Here is a 26,140-nt window from a genome sequence, read left to right on the forward strand (position 1 = left end):
GTTGCCCAGCTCTACCTGACGGTTTCACTGTTGAAAACCTGTATCAGCTGTTGCATCAGTTACCCGATGGCACTGAATGCTCTTCGAAAGTTTCTGACAGTTAATCTTGTGCTTCAGTGAAGTGTGTTTCTTAGCTGGGGTGTGAGAAATTAATTACATGTTTGGTGAGTTTGGTTATTTTTACCTTTGATTTTGACAATGTGAAAATGCATGTGTGTTTGGTCCATGATTCAGCTCCATGATAGACTTTAGGAGCTGCTGTACATTTTTATGATTTTATTCATGTTACAAATTTATTACAAAATTATTACGAACGGTTATTAAAATCAATAATTGACACCCCAGAAGCAGTCCTCAGCTTATAAATGGGGTCCCTTAAACATGTAATAAGAGACACATTTTACATTATAAGCTTTAAGACATCAAATGTTCTAAATAACTACACAAACATATTTTAAAATATTTAGCTATCTACTTAGCGATGATTCATTTCCCTTTCCAAAGCCCTATTTTAACTTGCATATTCCAATAGTATATCAGCTATGGGGGGGTTTGGGTGAGGCATATTTTTGAAGTAGCTCTGGGCCTTGCCTTTTGCAGCACCTTGAACTGTCCCTTGTCTCACAAAATGATATTTTTATTAATGTTAGATCTTATCAGGTGGCGTCGCAGTTTTCTAGTCTATGGATAAGATGTTAAAGAAGTTGTTTGATTGTTATGAATTGTTTTTTGTTTGTTGTTGTTTTTTCACTTTTCCCATAGAACTCCAGTCACATAGATCAGATTCTGGTCTCTGTTTCTAGACCCCAAGGCCATGATGTAGTTATGACACTGATATCTTATGACCTTCAGTGACACTAAATATTTCAGTCTTCTATCTATCTGTATTCTCCAAAACACTAATTAAAAAAAACATTAATTAAAAAAAAATTATGTAGCTTCCAAATGACAATGTCTACCAAGTTTGATCACAGTTTTGACAAATTTGGATTTTTAAATTTGTGATTAATTTTACTTTACATTACTTATAAAGGGCCATATTTTGATGGCTTATAACATGGAAATTGTTAAAGATATCAATATAATTACTATTGAGTACTGATAAGAAGTCATATATGGACTTTCATTTAATTTGTTGAGTTCTCCTCCAGTTTAAGTACCACCCACAGTATTCTGCCATCCACAATAGACACTTTTATTTTGTTTTTCTCAGCATAAAGCTAACTTGTCTGTTTTGTGAACAACTATTTTTTTCTTAACAAATTCACTCAGCTAGCTCTAAACTCTTGAGAAAAGCAATGACTTCCTAAAATTGGGATGTTTCTTACAACTATTCTTTGGTTTCGTCTTGTGTTAAAAGGACAAGTGAAGTAAGTGTTGACCCAGACTCTGCCGTTTAAGGACACCCTGTGATGCTCCATCAGGAATTAATTTCCTTCCTCTCAAATATTTGCAAAGCAAGATTTTTTTAAACCATAAGCATCTGAGTCATGTTTTCCTCCACCTCATGGAAAAAAAAGCTGCTGCAGGTTTAAACAGCTTAGCAGCTATAATTTAATATTCAAAAATAGACATCCAGCTTTTTTTTTTCAGACATTGTCCAAATGAGCGGCTGCCTCTATCTCTGAAAAACAACAAAAAAGCATCTATGGTTGAAAAATCAATCCAACACAAAAGTGCCAAAATCTACAGTTGATTCTGACTCCAAAAGTGAGTCAGTCCCCATAGACACCCTGGTTACAATGCTCGACTTTACAGCCCAAATAAACATGTCCAGAGTCCAAAAACACATTTGTTCCCTACAGAAAATCTAGTTTTATATCACTCATCTGTTTAAATTGTGTATAAATTGTGCATAAGGACAGTGATTGACAGCTTGCTCACCTACTGAGTCAGATTTTATTTAATTTGTTCAATTAGATTTATTGAATAATGCATGTCCACACTAACACAGATGATTTTCTAAAAACATATTTTCTTCTTTCTACTGTTCATACAACCATCATTTTACCAAATATGTCTGTCCACACAACACAGAAATGACTACAGACTGGTTTAAAGGCTCAGACAAACCATAGTTTCTGTTGGACTTAAAACTGTGGACACCTTGGATAATAATGGATGTAGCAGACGCTTTAATCTGTCATGAAGGTGAAGCAGCACCAACAAGTCAAACTATCTACTGATCTAAAATGTTTAATAAATATCAATATATGTAAATAATTCAAGTAAATAATGCAGTTTGTCATCTTTTCATGGTCATCAAATATGACCCATTTGGACCTTCAGAGGCTCCGTAGTGAACATGGAAACACCATCATCTTCTACAACATTCAAGAGTAAAACCCATGGAGTTGTATCAATGATAGTGGTTGTAAATATTTGTTTTTATGTTCATTTTAATAATTCAGTATATATTGCTGAAAAAGTCGCCTTTTTGATAATCTATGTTTTGATGTAACCTTTCATTTACTCTGAGCTTAAATTAAATATGGTAAAATATCTGCTTTAGACTGAAAAATACAAAATGCAGAGAATAATAGTACAGTAAATGGTGATAAATTGCTTAGGAAAGGTTATGTGTGGAAAAAAAATAATTTACAAGTTGCCACAAAGATTGTTTTTAGTTGCTGAGGGTTCAACATTATCAGCAAATTTATAGATATGATCAAATATTGAAGAGCTGAACTTTTTCCAGAGGCTGTTAAAGGAAGCTAAAGAAAAAACATTATTTGTAAGGGGGTTTTCACAGCTCAATTTAAACAGGAATATTAGAGGAATATTTATTTAAACAGCTTATTAAGAATATTGGCTTTTTTGGAGCTGAGGAAAAAACAGAATATTAGTGTGAACATAACAGCAGTCAGTGTATGTGTCTTTGCATTGTATTAACCCTTTATAGGGCACTCATAGAGATACTCTGAAATTCAAAATTTTACTCTTAGTGTGTTAAGGCTTTATTACTTTTGTGAATTTTTTCTTTTTTTTTTATTGCTGTGTAGAAAATCAAGGTAATTGAAGTTACCATATTTGGTTCCTTGCTCATAAGTGGCAAAACAAAAAAAACAAAAAAATACAAGAAGTAAATATAAAAAAGACAAGAAAAACACGTATAATGTGAACAGGAGCATGTATTTTAGGACATTAGAACATCACTTTTAGAACAATAGACCAACGTAAGTGCTGATCCAGACACCAAAACTAAAAAAAAAAACAAATAAAAAAAAAAAACTGTCCACATCCACATTATCCTATTGAAAATCATTCCTTACATTAGTACCATTACTTCATGATACTTAACAAAGCAGGTACACTCACTGTTCATGCAGAAGTGGACCAAACAGACCCTGTAGACCACATTGGACCTTGTAATGTATGCAGAAATGACCACATATAGTCACCTGCCCGATAAAGGGTTGAATTGACCAATCAACAGTCAATGAATCAAATTACTGGCTATTAAAAGTCATACAAAGTATAGTCACTAAAGTCCATTTTACAGAATACAGGAGCTTACATTATTATAAATACACAATGACATCATGAACATGCAAATAAATTTCAGATGTAAAACATTCATTTCAGGTACAGTTCTTTCTTCCTGACAGACAGCTCTGCTGTACTTGTGGTTAACGAAATAGACTAAAAAGACAGAGGTTTTTCTCCTATTTTTGCTGAGCGGAGTGTGTTGAAGTGCATGATTATTTTTTAAGTCCCTCTTCTCCGGAGCACACTATTGTGTTCAGACTTCTCACGCACTGAATGAAAGGGACCAACTGAACTGTACTACATTCATTTCAGCTGTTCAAATAATAAAACCAAAGAGATAAACAAACAGCAAATGTGGCTCTTGGGAAAAATATAATGTGACTTTGACAGCTGTTGTGCTCTTATTGTTGTGATGCTGGAGCAGTTAACTGGCATCCTCATGCCAGCCAACAGCAATGTGCTGTCTCAACAATTACAGAAACAAATCCATCCACATGACGCATGCAAACGCTTCCAGCATGAACAAGCAGAATATCTCAGAGGCCCTTGACATCTTACAAAGTTGGTAAAATGAAAATGTTCACAAATGGCAGCTGTTTAGGAATGTTTATAAGAATATGAAATTCTCACTCAATGTAATTATGTTTTAAAATAAAATAAAATATCAACTCAGTAAACACAATTTATTGACTGAAATAATTACATCTATTGGTATTCATATGAACTTAAATGTAGAATACAAATTGTTTGCAGATTTCAGATTGGAAGTTTTTCTGCATTTCCTATTTTTTTATCTTGAAGTTTATTATGAGCTTCCTGGTTCTTGATTACAATGGTCTGTTACAGTTACAATGGTCTGCAATGGTTCTGTCAGCTGGTTGTAATTAGTGTTTTTACACAGTATGTGGAGCCGACATTACTGAAAGTGTTTACTTTCATCATGCAGCAGTCTTAGGGCCGGATCTACTAAAGGTTTGTGTGTAGAAAAATATGTACAAACTCATTGCACAAAAAAATGTACAAACTGATTTACTAACGGTGCACACTAAGGGTTGTGTCTTTCGAAGGTGCGAAATAGCGCATCTGCATCCAGTTAGTATGTTTGCTGGAATGAATATGCAATATGGGGCATTTACACACAATTATGTATATGCTAGGAGGAGAACATGTAAATATATTAAATTAGTTGACGCAAAGTGATTTATCAAACTCGACCAAACAAGGCTTCTTTGATGAACCTCATGTAAGTGTTTATTTGCTTCATCTACCAACACCTCTAATTCTATAGGGTTGCATTTAGGTTTGCGCTTTCATCTCTCCAAACTTGTCATGCTGCAAACCAACAAAAAAACATGCAAAATCCTCATTTAAATAGGGTGTGTCTCCACGTTTGCACCTGTTGTCATTTACGCAATCGCTCTTAGAAAATCACCCGCATACCATGGTTCAACCCCGCACACAAAATTCTAGATTGCACATGCAAATTTGTACACACAAATTGGGATCTTTGTAGATCCAGCCCTAAATGTTAAATCTGACTGTGTGGTCAGTGTTTAATTTAATTTAATTTAATTTAATTTAATTTAATTTAATTTAGTTTAGTTTTGTTTTTTGTTTTGTTTTATTTTTGTTTTGTTTTGTTTTGTTTTATTTGATGTACCACACATCAACAAAGCAACATATTAGTCTGATGTTAGTCTGGACCTTGGATCAACAAACAGTAAATTTAGCAAAAATAATAACTTTATACCTTCATAAGCCTCATAATCAAATTCACCCATATAGAAGAAATGCTGCCATTTCTGCATCAAACTCCATTCTTTTCATTTACAGCTGTGTCCAGTGCAGAAAACAACAATGCTTCTAACTTTTATCACTTCTGTCACTTTTTTTTTTTTTTACTCTAAAATGTGTCTTAGTGTTTCATAGACTCACTTCTCCCTCTAGTGGTCCTATAAATCCCCTGGGCATCAGCATAAATAAATTCTGTTCATTTCTCTACAGTCAGGTAGATTAGCCTCTTTGGCAGGACTTCATAGCTCTTTATTTTCAACACTCCAATGAGAACTGTAGGTCATTTTGTAATATTTCAAAGTAGTAATATTACATGTAGCCTCTTTAAATGTGAGAAATGATTAATGTGCATGTAACTATTTGTACTCCCAAAAAAATAATGCAATACAGTCAGAGCAGTTGCAAACAGGAGTAAACAAAACTGCATCTCAAAAATCTAATTTGGCTCCTCCATATTTTTAATGTTTTTCATGGCAAATATTCCAATCTAGGTTGATTTAACACAAGTGAGACAATTGACTACATTAATATGTATGTGTGATAGATTACCTGTATTGTATTTGTTTAAGCTGGGTGAAAGTAGTGGCACATACACGCTGTGAGTCAGCCTGAAGCCATTCTCATATGTCCTTTGGTATCCATGACTACAGTGTCTGCACTGGGTCCCTTTTTGGCATTTATGAATTCTTCATTAGCTCCATGTGTGCATGTGTGAGTATGTGCTTGTATTGTATTTTACACACACATGCACACACCTGTCGCTGTGTTCGCGAGCAGCTGCTGAGGTGTGGATACCCCCTGATCTGTCAAGATGTCTCCGCTGATAGTGTTAGAGCGAGGACAGGAAGCACAGCAAGACTGGAGGGGGATGGGGGGGCACACAGAAAGAAGAAGAAACAATGAGAGTACAAGGAAGTGGGAGACGTTTTATCAAAAGGAAAACATTTGGGGCAGGATTTGTTGAAAGGAACAGCGAAGGGGAGAGCAAGCGGAGAGAAAAAAGAAATCAGAAAGAACGGCTAGATTCTAAATATTTAAAATCTATCACAATCCAACACTCACATCCCCGTGTGTGTACTTATAGAGTTATTTGTCATCTCTTATCATCCCTCCTGCCTCTGCTGTACGATTTAATCTCTTCTCAGAGCATCTACACAGTAAAAAGTAAGGACAAGATAAAGTGGCCGCATTGTGTGGAAAACTGAATATGTTCAGCCTTAGCCAAAAGAAGCAGATGTGACTCCGACAGACAGCGTTTTCCTCTGAGCCCATTTATTGGGTCTGTCTTTGAGGAGTGTTGTCCTTAGCGCTGCTCATGTGGTTGGGGTTAGACCTTGGATTACGGTCTGTTGATAAAGAGCTAAGTGTTTTGGATTACTGGGCGCTCAGAGGACTGCGTTAGAAAACAAAACAGTCTGACGCTGATGGGGAGATGATGCTTCAGGTTAACAGTAAAACAAAGAAATGCCACCAGGGATCCAGAAAATAAACCTGCTACTTACACTACATGGACATGACATTAGAAAACAAGATGAAGATCCTCACACTTCTGTTTCATAGTGACACTATGACTTACTGTCACTTCTGCACAGCCGTGGGCACATTCACAAACTGAGAGTTCACACATTTGTACTTAAAGATACAATGTGTAAAAATGGAAAGAAAAAATGCGAATAAATTTGCACGTACTAATGACAGAATCGAATTGTAAAAAAAAAAAAAAAAAAAAAAAGAAAAAAACAACTTCTGTTACCTACATGAATAATAACAGCCTTTACACTGTTTATTGGGTGTAGAAAACTCTGGACATTCAACAACAACCCAAAGGCTGTTTATACTCACTTCTGAAGTTGCATGAACAAAACAAAAATGAAAAAAATTGGTTTGAAGCAGATAAACTAGACTTAGAAGGTGGTGCCATATGGCTGGTAATGGGATTTTTTTATGGATGAGACCTGGGAATATTGTTATATGTCTTAGTACCAGTCATGTTTTAGTGCTTAATGGGAGTTAGATGTAAAGTGTTCCTGTTATATACATGAATATTTTTTTGTTTTTAAAGGGAAAAAAAACCTTTTTTGTGATATTAAGGGAGTTTTTTCAGATAATTGCATCTCTGTAAACATTTTCTAACAGCATACTTCAAGGTGTGTACAAAATAAACTTATAGAAAGACACCTAATGCATCTTTTCTGCTCTTCCACAGTAGCAACACTATGCAACACTAGCCTCTGTTAGCTTAGAAATACAGTTTATTTAAGTCGACACATAAGCACCACAACACACATTCCACTGCACAATACACAAGCACATGAGAAACAGTTTCAGTGCAACTCTGTAGCCCCTTTTCCACAGCACTTCTGTCGTGGGAATATTTTGTCTTTATTCCGGAACAACATCTGTGTAAACAAAATGGTGGGATCATTTGGTCCCACCTTTATCGTGGCTTTGTAACGTCTCTGGAGGCAGTAACAGAGCCGTGATAAAGGTGGAATCATGATTCTGGAACGCTATGCAAAAGGAACAACTCTCGTTCCGCAACCAAGGCTTGATGTTTTGATGACGGCGACCCCCGGCGTGGGAGAGACAGAGTTTGCATATGGAGGCACTGACATGATCCTGCAGCTACGTGCCATTTTCACCCGGGCACAAAGCCGGGTTGGCATGAAGCTGACTGCGGCGGGCAAGAAATGGATGCCGGGCACGAAGGCAGCTGCACCGGGCCACAGAATCCATGCCAGTGCCTCCACATGCACCTGCTGTCTCTGCTGCACCGGGTGGATTTAAAAATGAACGCTACGTCACTGCCCTTTTGATTCCGGAATGCATATCTGCTGTGTTAAAGTCCAGCCTGTCTTACCTCTGTTCCTCCTTTGTCTTGGCTGTGGAAATCAGTTGGTGGTGGAAAAAAGGTGGGATCACCATTTCGCCTTTTTTCCGGGATCTCTGTGCAAAAGTGGCTTGTGATTCATCTCAGTTCATACTTCACCAATAAATTTACAAATGTCTCAGATCATGCTGAGACACAAATGTAAGCACACAAGATAACAACTCTGATGTCTACATCCATCATACAAGCCTGTACACTGGTTCCACTCAGAGGACTGAAGATGGTTTTTCAGGTAAAATGTTCTTTCTGGAGTCCTTTCAAGACTCTCTTTGGCTCTTCTACAGCAGCAACACTGTGCATCACTACCTGCAATTAGCTTAAAAATGGCTTTAGCTAACTTAAACAAATAAGCAGTTCCCTGTACCACATCGGTCTTCACATAACCACACAAGTACAAATCTTACATGCTGAATGTATATAAAGCATGCAAACATTTTATACACAATTCCTGGTTTCTTGCTTATTTGCTTCAGAACATGCATATACACAAATGTTGGAGGTGCAGTTTACTTAGAATTATACTTTTTTATAAAATAAATGCATAGCAAGTTAAAGCCACATTCATTCAATAAATTTAGAAGACTCCAAGTACAGAAATAAGAACGTTTTCATGAGTGATTATCACATGAAAATAAGAACCGTCGTGCTTTTGTATTTTAGAATAAATCCTTGGTTGGATGCACTTCCAAATTTCTACACTAGCTTAGGGTGGTGTTCCACTTTTTTTCTGTTTCATAGTCAGTTACAAGTAGCATTAATTGCCATTACCAACACCTACTATGTCTGATTACCTCCGCCAAGGAGGTTATGTTTTTGCCAGCGTTGGTTTGTCTGTCTGTCCGTGTGCAAGATAACTCAAAAAGTTACAGACGGATTTGGATGAAAATTTCAGGAAATGTTGATATTGGCACAAGGAACAAATGATTAAATTTTGGTGGTGTGGGGGGGTACTGATCTGCCTTGGCGGAGGTCTGCGCTCTCAAAGTGCTTTTCTAGTTATAAATGAGATTTAAAGTCACTTTAATTAAAATGAGTAGGATTTGACAAAATGAATGATGGACTCTAATAAGGACCTTCCACACTCTAAGTGGCTGCTGTAGGGCAGGTTGAGGCGAGGGGGGTAAAAAAAATATAAAACCACCAATTTACTAATTCATTGTTCACATGTATTGAATGGCCATGAAATGTGGTGGAGATTCCCTTTCATCCTCACCAATTATTGTTCCAACTAAAATATTCAGGTATGAAAGCTGATTGGAGGGCTTGACAGATTCCTGTGTTTGTTCTGTGAAGTTAGAGGTCGACAGCCCATCATCCTCTTCGTCATCAGGGCGGCCAGTCTCTCATCTTCAGATGACAGATCAGGTGGTCTTTGTCCTCCACCTGTTTCCTTCTGCTTCTGGTTTTTTTCACATAAACTTTGATATCAAATTATTTCGTTTTCCTGAACCTTGGTCTGTTTCTCAGGAGACACATTCACTGTCTCTGTTGTTGAATGTTTTTTGGGTTTTTCGTGCCTGGTGGTTTCCTCTTCAGAGACTATTGTTTCAATTTTTTTGGTCATAACACTATTTTGCCTTTTAGCTTCAGGGACTTTAAATTATATTGTCCCTGACATCTGTGTCTTTTAACTGTCTGCTGTGGTGGTGAAATTTCCCCTCTGGGTGATTAATAAAGATCTATCCAGTGTCTCTCTTGGAATAATTTCAGCATTTTCTTGATGAAACACCTCAAGGGAAAGGTATTTCCTTTATAGAGAAAAAGAGAGCTTGTCTGACTAGAATTCAGTCGTGAAAAGGTGAAAGACAATAACTTGGGAATTTTTGCAGTAATTACAACAATGTGTAACAGGATAAAATGATGAAGTGATGACATTTGATAAGGTCAAAGGTCAGCTTCAGTGCAGAAAACCTTTCCTGGCCATTATTCAATGTTGTAACTCAAAAACACTGAATGGATTGACAGAGTACGCTTCTACAAAACACAGGTACATTTAATGTTAATGTTGATAGACAAAAAACCTGCATATCAGCATTTTCTCATATATGTGGTATCTTCACATTTTAATGTTTTGCCTTTAGTGTCACATTTTTTAACTTTCACACCCCAACTTATGTTATTTTGAATTTAAATATGACTGAACCCACTGTGAGTCCTTTTTCAACACATTTATTGACTTCTTCTGTACTAAACCGTAATACTTTTTCATTGGCTTACCATTAAAATACATTCAATTTCTTGGCAAAGTTGAAAGGTCCATGATTGGTCAGATCCAAGCAATAATCTCTGGGGTTGAAAAGTGAAGCCAATACTGAAGTGTCAAAATCTGCTCTACATTAGTGTCCATTGGGTTCTGGCTGCAGAAGTGAGTCAATTCCCACTGACCCTGATGTTAAAATGAACATGTTCCGAGCCTGTTACAAAAACAGTTTTGGTCTCTACAGCTCATGTTGCCGTTAATGACAACTGTTCAGGGGTGGATTTTTATGTAACTCGCCTATTTAGATCATATTACGGCCAAAAAGTTCTGCATAATTAAGATGGCGGTGGCTGTGACTGACAGGTGAGTCTGTCTGTTTAGGCTTTGATTGACAGAGTTAGCTCCGCTGCCAAGTCGGCCATTCAGCACTCTTGTTTATTGAAAAAACAAAAAAACGTATTTTCTCCCTGACAGGCAGCTCTGCTGTAGTTGTGTTCAAGGAGTTTCAGGAACTAGGCCATCAGTGTTCTGTCATGAAGTTTAATCACAATATAGCATTAGCTGATGTTAGCATTTAATGTTATTGAATTATACGGCTGTGAACTAGCCTGCCAATTAGTTCAGGTAGTAGTAATTAGTGTTAAGAAGTTTACTGACTTTGATGTTATCAAATTGTCATAGTTTAGCATTTACTGAGTACTGGATATTAATATCCTGGTGTTTAACCCATAGACTCAAACATCCTCCATCGACCAAAACCATCTACTGATGTAAAATATTTAATACCTGTTGATCCATTAATCCTATCAATACATGTAAATAATTGGTGTAAAATACAGTTTGTCATCTTTTCATGGTCATCAGATATGACCCATATGGACATTCAGAGGCTCCATAGTGAACGTGGAAACACCATCATTTACTACAACCATACAATCACCAGTAAAACCCATGGAGTTGGATCAATGACAGTGGATGGACACACTGGGTGTTTGTTCAGTTAATGATAGATTTGACTGAAAAAAATCCACTCTTTCTTCAGTTTTCTCTGTTTCAGATCTAATAACCCTCAACTTTAATCTGAGCTTTTATGTTCATCTGCATGATCAGTGAATGAAATATAGGAAAATACATAATTTTTAATGAAAAACCTCAAAATGAAGTGGATAATATTACAATAAATGATGATAAATCACCTTAAAAAGGTTAAATATAGAGGAAAAATTCATTTGGGAACATCTGCAAAAGTACCACTGGGTCTTTATGGGTTAATATGACACTGTTCATCAATATGGTCTGTGTTTTCAGCTCCAAATCCACCGTCTTTATCCAAATATCAGCATTTGTGTCATAAAACCATCCATGGCCGTGTTATACCTCTCAAGGCTTCACAAACCAATAGGTGATGTCAGGGAAGGTTCATCCTATCTATGGTTAAAACATATAAAATTATACATTTAGATAGAACCATATGTACAAATGTATTATTTTGTTCTCAAACATAGATTACATATATATATCTGTATTTTGCAGAATGTTTTTTCTCTGCTGTCTGTGGGGTGACATTAGTCTGTGGTCTCCACCTTGAAACCGTGCTGACTGTACAGATCTTCTGTGCTGCCATGTTTAATGTGTGTGAACCTGCTTGACTTCTTTGCAGCAGTACATAGACTGGTAGACAGAGGCTTCGAACCGTGAAACAGCCATTCAGATTACATGTATGGATTTTAAGTCTAATGTTGACACAGCACTAATGATTTATTGCACCCAGGATTAGTGAATTAGTCAATTAATTGCTGAATCAATAGATATATTTGCACGGAGTTCGAGCTGTGGATCTTGTTCCCTATCCTTTACAGTGTAGGAAACAATCATTGAACAGCATGTGAGTGCTTTATTATAAGAGGACTTTACATTGAAATCCTATGATTTCCTTTAAAGGATAAGACAGAAAAATGGTGCAACAATCTTTAAAACTTCGATATGCCAACAGCTGAACCTCCTGCTCACTTCCCCACTCGCACCATTCGTTGTATCGTCAACGTCTGGAGCTTGTTTATAGAAAGCAAATGGTGCATTCAAATGCAAGAAGATTTTGGCTGAAAGAAAACAAAGACAGTCGTGTTCCTTTGAAATCTTGCTTTATAGGGAATTAAAACAGAGAAGGCTTCATCAGATGAGCTGCTGAAGCAGGGAGGAAAAACAGGGAGGAAGGGGAGGCTTAAGAAGAGAGAGAGAAAAGTGAAGGAGGTGGAGGGAGCAATCAGTTTGTTTCATTGTCTTTGGAAACCACAAGCTCTGTCTCAATCAAACGTTATTATTGAAGGCCGACACAATCTGTGCAATCAGTTACCTTTGTCTAAAAGACGTTCATCTTTTATGAGTTATGAATATTGCTGCCACAGACCAAATGGTATTTTAAAAAATAGCACCGTCACACTGTGAGGTTTTCTCTCCTCTGACCCACAAAACATAATCCCTTTTCATCGGCTCCCTTCTTCCTGCCCTCTGTACTTTCTTCTGTTTGCTGAGAGAAGAACCAGCGTTTTTTTTACATCGACAATCCCGTCTCTTCTTATGCTTTCTCCTCTTTCCTTTCATCTGTTTCACCTCTCTTTGAGTAATTAATCCCCCATGCTGTTGATGCTCAATTTGCCTCCGTTCTCTTTTATTCTTCCCCCACTATTGTCTCTGGCGATCCCCCTCCTCTTCCTCTGTCCTAAATTTACACCTCTTCTCATTACTTTTCAGATTATCTGGTTTTACTCTTCATCAGGCTGTTATTTCCATTTAGGTCAGGCTGGTTTCAGAGGTGGGGAGGGGTAGACATCAATCCATTTACCTGCAATAAATCAGAATGTATTACCTTCGATTTTCACAATAATTGCTTTCATTTCAGGCCGCTAAGGAAAACAGCAATTTATCTCACATTTGTGGTTCACATACATTGATTTTGAACCCAAATACCTTTGTCATTATATTGCAGAAATTAAATATCTAAATATAAAAGATATGGTTTGGGAAAAAAAATTATTAGACCTTGTGTGATTATCAGTAGAAATTCAGTGTAGAAGTCTTTGGAATTACCTTTCTACGTCCGGTTTTGGAATATCAATTGTATTCTCAACATTTTTAGTATGAGATGCACTTCATTTGAATGTTACCTGTTTTTGAGAAAACTGAGTTTTTGTTTGCTTGTAATTTGTAAAGCAAATATTTCATCAGTGTTTTTTTTTTTTTTTAAGATTTTTGACTCTCATTTGCACACAAGAAAACCCTGATGGCTTTGCAAGTCACATTTAGAGCAAATGTTGACTTCTCAACACTGTGGTCTAATAATTATTCCCAAGGCTGTAAATACAGGCTAGGTGTGAGTGAAATTATCTCCCAGTGTAAGAGAATTCCACTTGTTAGGATTTCTTGCAATAAGAAGAGAAATCTACACTTTACAAAAGGGAGAAGTTTATTGAAATAAGTGGTAAAATGCTCATTAGCTGTTTGAGTGAAAAGATTCTAAAACCAGAGCTTAACACTGTGGATTTGGAGATAAAAATGCCATTCCTGCAGGCTGGTTTTCCTACGCAACAGCCACGTAACGAAAGGGGGGCAGCCGTGGCCCAGAGGGCTGGAGAGTCAGCCGGTGACCAAAGGGCCGGTTCGATTCCACAGACTGGCAGAAAAAGTTGTTGGCGGATGTGCCCTTGAGCAAGGCACCTAACCCACCATTTGCTCCCCGGGTGCCTGCCATGGCTGCTCTTAGTTTGCAGTGTGTGGTGTGTTCCTGCACATTCTAGACATGGTTTAAAAACAGAGGTTGAATTTCAGTGTGTGGTAAAATGTACTGTATACTGACAATAAAGGATCTTAGTCTTAAAATATGTTGCTTTTCAACACAGTAACTACTTGAAACTTCACTTAGACCTTGCAACATAAAACACCCACAGAGGAAATAACCTGGAGGTGATAATGGCTATAATGTCGGTTTGTATGGTGATGTTAGATCATTACGTAACTGTGCCATCATTACTTCACACTAAAAGGGACTCTGATAATCATCAGTGCAATATGAGGCATGTTGTGTTTCCAAAATGCATTTATGTGACAGACTCTTTGAATGTTTTGAATATCAGCTTTGTAAGACTCAGTTTGGTCTGTTTGGAAAAAATGTGCAACTTAAAGCTGTAATGTCTGATAGTACACTGTTGCCCATAAAGTTGGAATAATTAAAGTTGGAGTAATTATGTCTCCAGACACATTTCTCTTTTTATTCCTATTTATACACATCAGTAATCTCCATTGACCAGGTGTAATGATTACATACTGAGTCCCAGTTACACTTTAACCATAAAGAATAAATCACATTGTTAAAATTGTTTCGTGCAAAGAGGTAAAAGTATTTTACCCCAGCAACAGTGTATTTTACTGTCACAGAGAAAAAGAAAATCCATAATTTCAGCATATTATAGTAACAAATATTGTCAAAGGCAGAGAAAACCAGAGAGGATGCTTGAACAACTCAAATCCAACAAATGACATTTATTTTATACCTGTTAAGTCATTTTGGATCATACAGAGGTTGATAACTTTAAATAAAAAGAAACAAATAAACTCAGGTTGATTAATTTCAAACAGTCAAACAAACACAAACAGCATAAATTGCTAAACATGAAACATATTAATTTCTTCTACATTTGGATATGCATTCGCATTTAATTAATTAAGAATCAAATTACTTTAACCAGTATTTTAAGTTTGTTCATGTTTAACTGTTGTTGTTTACTCCAATGTTTGTGTTAACTCCAAATCTGATGATATGTGGGCAAACGATTCCTGGGATATCTAAGCATCATCGACTACACTGTAAATAGAGGTTTAAACAAGCTATTCTAAAATTTGGTGGAACATAATTTAAAGTTAAATTAGGGTTTACTCTGGTGTAAATGTGAATCCTTGTTATAGCCTCCAGCCCCAGTGTGATAAGCAGCTGTTGCTGAGGTGTCTTAACATAAGTTTTCACAACTAAAAACATTATTTAAACACATAAAATGATCTGAAATAGTATCTCAGTACTGACCCTAATTTGGCTTGATGTGCATATAATAAATTAATCAGACAAATATTCTTAAAATCATCTACACATTTTTATATATATTGTTCTTGAGACAAAATCAATAGGACTTGGCCATGGTTTGATATGAGATTACATGTCCAGTCTAGATCAGGGTTTTTTGGCAAGTGGCCTTTGTACAAAATGTGATTCTCAGACTCCATCTCTGAGTGCTTTTCATGTCAGTTACAATGTTGTAAGTGCTCAATTTTTATATTACTGTCTCATATTATAACACTCATACTGCAAAAAAAAAAAAATCTCCACAAGAAAGAAACCACTTTTCCTGAACTTCAACCAAAGTGTTTTGTATCAAGCAGAACAATCAGCCAATGGCGTAAACACATTTTGCATGGTTCAATTTCTTAAAATTAGGATAAAAGTTCAGCTTCTGCAAGACTGTAATGGACTTGAAAATGGGGAATATGACCACTTTTAAGCAATTTGTGTTTTTAATAGGCAACTAAAACACAGTTCTTTAAGAAACACACGATATTTATTCTTAAATTGAGAGTTGATGCTAGTTGTAGCCCTCTTAAAACAAAGAAAGCAGTCTTGTTCTTCTGCTTGGATATTAAACAGACCATTGTTTTAACCCTTTAAGACCTAAACGGCCACTAGCAACCAAAAGCATCTACTCATCTAAACTGTTAATAAGTTTTAAACCACTAGTTCTATCAATATATGGAAATACTTGAACAAAAAGTCAGTTTCTCAGCTTGTTGTTGTTATCAGATATGATCCATTTGGGTGTTGGAAATACTGTGATCTTCTACAACACTGATTCACTAGTAAAACCCATGTAGTCTGACAAGTGATGGCGGATGGAGACACTTGTTTTATGTTCAGTTAATGATATATTTCCCTGAAAAAGTTACTTTTTCTTCACTTTTCTCTTCATTAATATAATTAGAATATAATTAAATGTAAAGAAAAATTTAATTGGAAGTCACCACAAATTTAGATCTAGGTCTTGTTACTGGTTAAATCTTGCTCAGTATTAGTAGAAATATATTATTAAGGCAATGATTTTATTTATGCATGAACATGCTTGACAAAATATTTGTTTTTAATAAAAATTAAAAAAGACTAATTTTCCCAGAAGTATTTGTTCACATCCCTAACATTCTTTTTTGCAGAGCAATTTTAGTTAAACAGGAGCTTCATTTTAGAGGCTGTGAGGCTTTGTCTGTTTTTGAGGCTGTGGTTGTTTTATGAATCTGTGTACATTTCTAACTTTGTCTTCATCTTCTTTCTGTCAGGTGTGGTCGATGGATGGATACTATAAGGGCAGGCGTGTGCTGGAGTACCGGACTATGGGGGATTTCACCAAAGGACAGAACTTTGTGCAGCATCTGTTGCCTCATCCTTGGGCTGGAACTGGCCATGTGGTCTACAACGGGTCGCTGTACTACAACAAGCACCAGAGCAACATCCTGGTGAGAGGCCACTACCAAGAGAATTATATCAAACACAGAAAAAACGTATGTGGTTTGTTTGATTTTTACCTTGGGCTAGATACGGTATTGCAAAAAATTGTTTGTCATGCATTTACTTTTCACCTGAAGCCATCTTTAAACACACTGATCGTGATGACATCTTTGTCATCATTAGGAGTTACTGAAGTGAAAAGATGATTATTGGCTGTTTCTCAGTTTCAAGGAAGGATCCATACATAAAAGGATTCATTAACATGAAGCCATGTCATTAGATTATACTGGTGGACTGTTCATTCTGCAAGGAATGATCCTTGCACTGGAAGAATATATAAGATAAGATAAGATAAGACAAGACTTTATTGATCCCACCATGAGGAAATTGCACAGTTGATAGCAGCAAATAAAAAACATAAAGTGCAGGGAAGACAGAAAACTGACAATATACACTTGTGAAACATTTATATCATAGTACTGGAAGGTGTCAGAGTGTGTGTGTGTGTGCGCACACACACACTGCACGATTAATCGATTTTAAATCGAAATCGGATTTTTTAATTAGGACGATTTTTAAAAAAGGGAAATCATAAAATCGATTTCATCTCTCTCGTGCCTGCGGGCCACGCGCTTGCGGGCTCCCGTAGGCTCCTCTTCCTATCAGTGACAGCCGTCTGTCACAGAAGTCCGTGGAATGACCGGACTTTAAATGTGTTAATGAGCCCGCAGTACTTACAGCAATGTAAGCCGTGGCTTCACGCACAGATCCCGCAACTGAAATATAACTGCATGCGGATCCCTCATCTTACGTTGTCCCGGATCCGTACCGTACTGTCTTCTTCCGATCCGGGTCCAGGTCTCGGGGTCATCAGCCTCAGCAGAGGAGCCCAGACAGCCCTGTGCCCACACACATCCACCAGCTCCAGGATAGAATCCCTCCAGCATGTCCTGGGTTGGTCTGTTCCACGCACAGATCCCCCAATTTAAATAGAACCGCATGTGGATCACTCATATTAACGTGGTCCACGCATGCACGGCTGATGCCTGTCTTACAGTGGTGTCACTTCTGTGGGCCCAGATACCCTGGAAAAAAAAAAAAAAAAAAAAAATAAATAAATATATATATATATATATATATATATATATATATATATATATACAGTATATATACAGTATATATATATATATATATATATATATATATATATATATATATATATATATATATTTATTTTTGGGTTGTTTTTTTTTTTTTTTTTTTTTTAATAATTAATTTAGTCCTCTTACTTGCTAAATTTTTCATTCACAAATGTAAGTTCTGTAACACAAAACCAAATATTATTTATTTTTTGAAAGATGTTGAACTTTATTTAAAGCTGTTAGATAAATCTGGAAACAAAAAGGCAGGTATAAAAAAGGCTATAAAAAACATAAGTATTTGCTCTGATTTGGACATTGTATTGTAGTGTATTCCCCCTGGCAAACTTCTGTTATTTTCTTGTTGTATACATTGTTTGTATACTCTACTTCATTCAATAAAGATTTAATTAAGAAAAAATAAACTTCTGTGGGTTCATCACGTGATACCATCATAGATTTGAGGTCAGAGCAGTGCCTTGCATTGTGGGCTGCTCACGAAAACGACATGCTGACTTTTGTTGTCTTTTGTAGTTTTACCCAAAAATCGAAATCAAAATCGAGTTTTTAGAGGAAAAAATCAGGATTTTTTTTTTTTTTGCCAAAATCGTGCAGCCCTAGTGTGCGTGTGTGTGTGTGTATGTGCGCGCGCAGTTCTGAGAAATGTAGACGTGTTTAACTGGCCAATTTGGTAGCTACAGTTGAGGAATAGTCCCATCTCCACTTTAAATATCTCGCCAAGCAGATAGGACCAATATTTTGGGAGATATTTGTAATTTTGGAATACCTATGCCCATGATGGTTGACTGGAAGCACTGTACCATGCTGCATGACGGGAAATTAAGTTAAAAACAGGAATGACACATTTACTAACTTCAGTCTCTAGATATTGGTAATAATATGACCCGTGGTCATATTATAAAACCCATATTATAAAAGCCAAGTGGTCTATGTGTGTGTGTATGTGTGTCTCAGGATTCACACAAAATCCGGAAAGTACTGACTGCTGCAGTTTGTCATACTTATGTATTTTAGGTCAAAGAACAGACTCATGAAAACAGTAAGTTGATAGGACCAATATTCTGGGAGATTTTCGTAATTTTGGAATACAGTAGCCTTACAGTCACGTTGTTATGGCCAGAATGCTTTGGTGGTGACTACTGGACAAACTCAGTACAGCATGCATGAATACATACAGGGGTTGGACAAAATAATGGAAACACCTAACATTGTGGCATCATAGAAGGTGTTTCCATTATTTTGTCCAACCCCTGTATACATCATAAAAACTACAACTTCTAGAACTTGTGGATCCCCATGGGTCAACACGTTAGTAAAATATAAAAAGGAGAAAGGAATCTGCTATTTAAATTTTACATACATATTTATGTTGTGATTGCACAGACACTGTGTGATATGGGGGGGGGGGGGTTGTTACTGAAAACTGTTATGGTCTGATGGCTGTGGGGAAGAATGATCTGTGGTATCCCTTCTTTTTACACGGGGGATGTAAAGTCTAAGATGGTTCTGGGGATCTTTGATGCTGTTCATTGACTCACAGTCCTCCTTTAAAACACCACAAAATGAAGAAGAGATGATCACAACTGCACATTAGTCCTCAAACAAGAAGATAATAGAGTCGATAGCTTCAGCAGTGCAAAATGCATGTAATATAATTATCATGGGATCTTATCAGACAAGAAGAGACAGGTTTGTTTTGGATATATAGACCAGTTCATACACAAAGGCAGTTCTTTGTGCTGATAAATAAATATATGATGAAAATAAAATCATAAAAGGATAGAACTACTTAGAGAAGAAAGAGAAGAATAGATCAAAATAGAGTAATATAGTTAGAGAATTTTTAAACTGATGAATAGAAGGAAAAATCCTCCAGAAGTTAATCTAATTAAGTCATATAGTGAAATAAGAATTAATGAAGAGTTAAATCACAGACACATGAGAGGTTGTTTTAAAAGTATCGACCTTTAGGATCAATGTAAATGAAGTTTGTTTTCTGTTGCAGCTGAACACACAAATGCTGCTTCATCTTTATTATGGCCCTTATGAATGTATTTATTAGTTTTCTATGAAATCCTACTGTTGTGTCAATGTGATACCGATCCACTGATTTGTTGTTGGGACATTTTCTGCTCTTGTTCGACTGATCATTTCAGAAGTAAGGACTCTGATCAGGTCTATCAAAGAAGTGACAACAGAGGAATGACTATAGAGACACACTGAATACAGGTGTTTTATTGCTTTCTAGGGGCTGGGGTTAAAAACGATAAAGATAATATCGTAATACCATTTTTATATTGCACTAAATATCATTACAATAAATGTTTTATTTTGTTTATATTGTCATCTGCAGTCAAGGACTGCCTCAGACTTTGTTTTTACTTTGTTATACGCAACACTCATCATGTCATCATAATCGTTTTAAATGCTCTACTTCTAGATTTCTGAAATATTTATTATGTTCTGACCGTAAATAATCATTTTATACCACAACTAACCACCTGGTTTCTTCACCTCTAACTCAGGAAGAAAAATAAGGCTTTTAACTCCTATGGCATTTATATTTACTGACTCAAATGACTTCAAGGTTTTTATCAAGTTAATATTTCAAATCAATGGGAATGTAAAGTTTTGCAACCCGTAGATATAAAATATGCAAATGTTTTTGTCCAAATAATGTAGCTGTAGGTCAAACTTCACTTTCAATATATGTAATTATGATATAATCAAAATATTACAGTGACTAATAAATTGAATTTTATCATAATTAATATGATGGATGTGGGTCAGGTTCAGACTGTCTAAATGGACTGGATGCTGTTTTAGCACCATGCATCCTGATCGACTGTTTCTGTGAAGATAAATTGGGAAAAATGACTGGAGTCTGATGGAGCTGCACAGAAAAGTGCTGTGAGCAGCTTGGAGCTGCTTAGTGCAGTAAAGCAGAGCGAATAAATACAACCGCAAATACAAAATGAATATGGAGTTAAGTCTCATTTGTAGTTAATGCAAACATAAAATTAATTGAATAGTTATGAATAATGAATTTATTTTCTCTGTGAGAAGTTATCAGCCTGCTTTTCAAGGGGTTCAGCTGCTTTAAAAAGAAATGGCAACGGCTACTGCCACAGTACTGTGGCACGAATTATCAGTTTGTCTATTCCCACAGAACCAATCAAATGATAGCATTTGCACTGTGACAATGAGCAGTAACGACATTTTGTTGCCAGAGCCAATCATGGATACTGTTCCATGAACTCATTAGCCTCTTGTTGCCACAGTACTGTGGTGATATATGCCATATATGCCCTGTACACACAACAATGAAATTATGTCAGTCCGCAAACATTTAATATCATTTCGGCTTTTCGCCCACATGACACCAGCATTATCGGTGCTCTGAAACGATATTTTTGGAGAACGGGTCCCAGAGAGGAAAATCTCACAATGTCGCCCTCACATTGCCATATGAATAGGCAAAACACTTTTTGGTAACGATGATGCCATAGTACCACATGACCAGAAGAAGAAAGCCCCAGACGTAACAACTAGTAACAACAACAACAATGGTGGATTACAGAGTTGTGTTGGTGCTGCTAGGTTTATTAGCACTACTACAACAAAACCTGCCATCTTCTTCTTTTTCTTGTGTTTATGTTTGTACTCATTGCACCGAAGAAGAAGGACCTCATGCACATGCTCACTGGATTCTTCTGTGATGTTAGTGTATCCTGTGGCTCTGTTTTTGTTTGTGTACAGCGCCACATATAGATGTGGCATACGTATTACACTGTTTTAACCCAGTTTTCTTATTTCCACCTGGACGCAGATATTTCTTGAAACGATATGTGTATGGATGTGAAACTTTTAGAGTCCGCAAAAGATCCAATAACTGGTACCCTAGCCTTTTCCTGTAACTGGATAGGCACATGGCATGTGCTTATTGCCAGTCCTGTGGCAGCAGGGTGACAGGTTACCAGTCTACACATGATATAATGAGGGTGCTGGGTGGTTCTGTGGTAATAGTCAAATGAGAAAGTCAGTCCCACAGTACTGTGGCAATAGCCACTTTGAAAACAAATATAACTCCACCGGATTATTCACATAAATCAATATGAATATGTGGCTAATTAACAAACCAGCAATAGCTCCTTACATTCACACAAGTACTTTTTCTTCCTATACAGAAACACAAGCAAAAACTGTATTCAAATAAGGTATTTACCATGTAAACACAATTAATAGTAACATAAACCATCTAGATTAGTACGAGGACTTGAATGCTCGTTTCTATAAAAGATGAGAGCATTCATCATTATTTTCCAGTTCTGTTACAAGAATAAAATTACCGTTTTCTTGAGAATGATCCTGTTATGTCATTTAAAATGACCCATGTGAGCTGTTTTATTGTCCATAGTTTTGTCTCTGCTGTCACCAGTGGCAGCTGGTGCTAAACAAGATTCTGGAGACACAAGAGAGCATGAACACGGTGGTTAGGAATTCATGTGCAGAGCCAATTTTTTGATGTGTCACTCACTGATGTGTATGTGTTGACATCCTGTACGGCTTTGATTTTAATGCTTGACGAGACTGTCAGTGTTTTAGTGTCTTCTGTGGCTGAAAACTAAAAATATATATGTATAAAAAGTTACTTGCGAGAATCATAGCCATCTTCCGAGGTGAAAGCCTTGCAACAAACAAACTCACCCACAGTGTGATTATCCCTTCAGCACAACACATTACCTATAACATGTTCTGTGCTTGTCCTTTGGTGAAATAGCTAATCAGCCGTGTGGTTATTTCTGTAACAGTCTGTTAAAACAGTCACAGAGATGCAGAGGAAACTAAACAGACTGAACAGGACTAAACTCCGTTATATGGGATATTTGGAAAGAGGTGCATCCTCAGATTTATTGTCTTTCTGTTAAAGGGGCAAGAACCTCAGCTCTAATACAAAGCCTATATCGAAGCATGTTTCAGTTTTGTACTGCTCATGACTACTAGACATCAATATGTTTTCCCAGGAGTCATTCTGGTCTCTATAAATACTACTAAATGACGGTGCATCTTTTTTTCTTCCATTAAAAAGATCTCAGATTTGGATTTAAAGGATTTATGCTGTGTGTCAGACATTGATTGACAGGTCTGTATGACAACTCACTCGCCTGCTGTGAGGCGAGACAGATCGATGGTAGTTGTAGGTAATAACTTACACAACAGGTACAATCACTGGTGTAGTCCAGGGTATATGCTGGTATACGGAGTATACCTACTTATTTTCCAGTCAGCATTGTGTATACCCACCTCTAAATCCCCCCAATGCGCTGCATTCAGTAGTATCTGCCAAGAAATTGGATCTGGATCACAGCTAATCACGCATGCGTGGCGTCTGTCAAACCGCCGGCGGATCTACTCCTAGAAATCCAGCCTTTTAACTACTTATTTCTTGCCTTTCAACGCTTACTCACTTGAACCTAACCTCTTAACCGTGTCTTTTTAACTTGACGCCATCAATCCAAACCTTCATCAGGGCAGGTCAGTATTGTCAGTGGATCCTTACCTCTGGTTGTCACCCATCGCTTCCCGCGCTCTGCCCGGTATCTCGCTGTTTCCACCATGGCGTCATCCTCATCAGCCGGAGATAGTCCTCTTGTCGAAGCCAACAAAACCCTGGTAAAGGCTTACCAAACTATCGCGGACCTCAAAGAGGAAATACTGCGCCTCTCCGCAGAACTCGAGGAGAAAAATGCCCAGCTCTGTGGTTTCTCCAGCCGCCTTCCCACACTGTCCAGTCTGTTCCTGAAAAGCGCAGAGAAGCACAAAGCCTCCTGTGATGATACGGTGTTATGGGATCCTTCCTCTGCCTGTTCTCGCCCCCCGTGTTCTACACCCTGGTCTGAAGTGGTGATTCGTGGCCGCAAAAACAACACGAGCAAAGACTCACCACCGCCGACCATCAGCACATCAAACCGCTTCGCCGTCCTGTCCGTGGAGGACGCTCCGGCTCCTCCCCCCGCGGCTGGTGTGCCCCCCATCCCACCTGGCTCTGTCCCGGAACCGGCTCCTGCTGACTCCGTGGCTGCCACCGAACTGATTACCGGCGACGGTCCTAAAGCCGGTCCTCTTGTAAAGCCGTCGAACAAGGGTCCCCGCTCCTCGGTCCGCTCCTCTGCCCGGCGCCGCCTTCTCCGAGAGGCCGTCCGCCGTCACTCCGACGGTCCACCCGTGGAATGTCCACCTAGAGAGACCAGGAACCCTTCACCTTCAACACCGTCTCCTCGACCACTTTTCCCTCCGACCACCGCTATCCTCGGGGACTCCATCATCCGTCACGTCCGTTTCTTTAACGCCATAACCAGGTGTTTTCCTGGTTCCACCGTCACCTCCATCCTCCATGAACTCCCTCAGCTGCTGCTCTCACTGCCGTCCACCGTTACCCGGATCATAGTTCACGTGGGCTTCAATGACACTTCTCTTCAACAGTCCGAAGTGACAAAGGTTCATTTTAAAAACCTCTTTGATAAACTGAAAAGATCCGGGAAGGCTGTTTTCATTTCCGGGCCCCTCCCCTCCTTTGCCCGTGGTGTGGGCCGTTTCAGCCGACTCCTCAGCCTGAACACCTGGCTCCAGTCCGCCTCTGCTCTGAACGGCTTCAGTTTTATTGATAACTTTAATCTGTTCTGGAACCGCTCCTCCTTCTACAAGTCCGATGGCGTCCACCCCTCTACACTAGGCAGCAGCGTCCTGGCTCAAAACATTCAACACGCTGTCCAGACTAAAACCACTCCCACACCTATGTGACTACGCTCCCCGTCTTCTGCTGCAGTCACCTGCTCCCCCTGCTGGTCACATCAAACATCACCACGTTCAGAGTCTCCTGTACAGTCTGTAGTCAGACTGAATACCACCCCAGCTGATCTCTCCTCCTCTCCCAGCCCCTCACTAATGACAGCTACACCCCTCACTCACACCAGCTCACCTTTGAGGAACAATCTCTCTACTGGTCACCATCCTATTCCTGTTATTTTCGGTTCACGTATGGGGTTTCACACTGCTAAAAGGCATCGTAATATCACCAATCTCCGCCCATTAATATACACCGCAGTCATTGGTGCGTCCTTCTCTGTAGGGTTATGGAATTGCCAATCTGCAGTGAACAAAGCAGATTTTATTGCTGCCTATGCCAACCATCACACACTGGACATCCTGGCTCTCACTGAAACCTGGATTACGCCTGAAAACAATGCAACCCCAGCCGCACTTTCTATCAGCCACACATTCTCTCATACCTCTCGTCCATCTGGACGAGGAGGTGGTGTGGGTCTGTTAATTTCCAACAAATGGAAACACAATCAACTCCTACCTTCAGTCAAATACAACTCCTTTGAATACCATGCCATCCTAGTGACAGCACCAGTCAAACTTTACATAATTGTCATTTATCGTCCACCAGGGCAACTGGGTGATTTTCCTGATGAGCTTGACACTCTGCTTTCCTCCATCCCAGAGCATGACTGCCCCATGCTAGTCCTCGGTGACATGAACATCCACTTAGACAATCCCAGCTTCTCAGATTTCATGTCACTAATACTCTCTTTTGAGCTACAGCGGGTTTGCAGTCCTCCAACCCACAAAGCTGGTAAAGAGCTCGATCTCATTTTCACCCGAAACTGCATCACAGATGCCCTCACAGTCACACCTTTACACCTGTCTGACCACTATTTCATTCAGTTCAGTGTGTCTCTCCCTGAAAAACACTCTGCTCCCTCCCCCATGGTCTCTTTCCGCCGCAACCTCCGCAATTTGTCCCCCACCCACTTCTCCACTGTCGTAGCCTCCGCTCTCCCTCCCCCCAGCACTTTTTCCTCCTTAGAGGTTAATGATGCCACTGAGTCTCTGTGCTCTACACTTAGCTCCTGTCTGGATAATCTGTGCCCTCTATCTACTAGACCCGCTCGATCCTCCCAGTCCCACCCATGGCTCAATGATAACCTCCGGTCGCTGCGTACCAACCTCAGAGCCGCAGAGAGAAAATGGCACAAAACAAAAAGCTCTTCTGACCTGATCAC

General features: G+C 38.3%; 1 pseudogene; it reads left to right on the forward strand.

Moving 5' to 3' along the window:
- LOC115427541 (noelin-2-like) overlaps positions 1 to 26,140 on the forward strand; it is a 100,738-nt pseudogene that overhangs the window by 60,036 nt on the left and 14,562 nt on the right.

The sequence above is a fragment of the Sphaeramia orbicularis genome, chromosome 1 (assembly GCF_902148855.1).
Source record: "Sphaeramia orbicularis chromosome 1, fSphaOr1.1, whole genome shotgun sequence".
In the NCBI taxonomy this organism is placed as follows: domain Eukaryota; kingdom Metazoa; phylum Chordata; class Actinopteri; order Kurtiformes; family Apogonidae; genus Sphaeramia; species Sphaeramia orbicularis.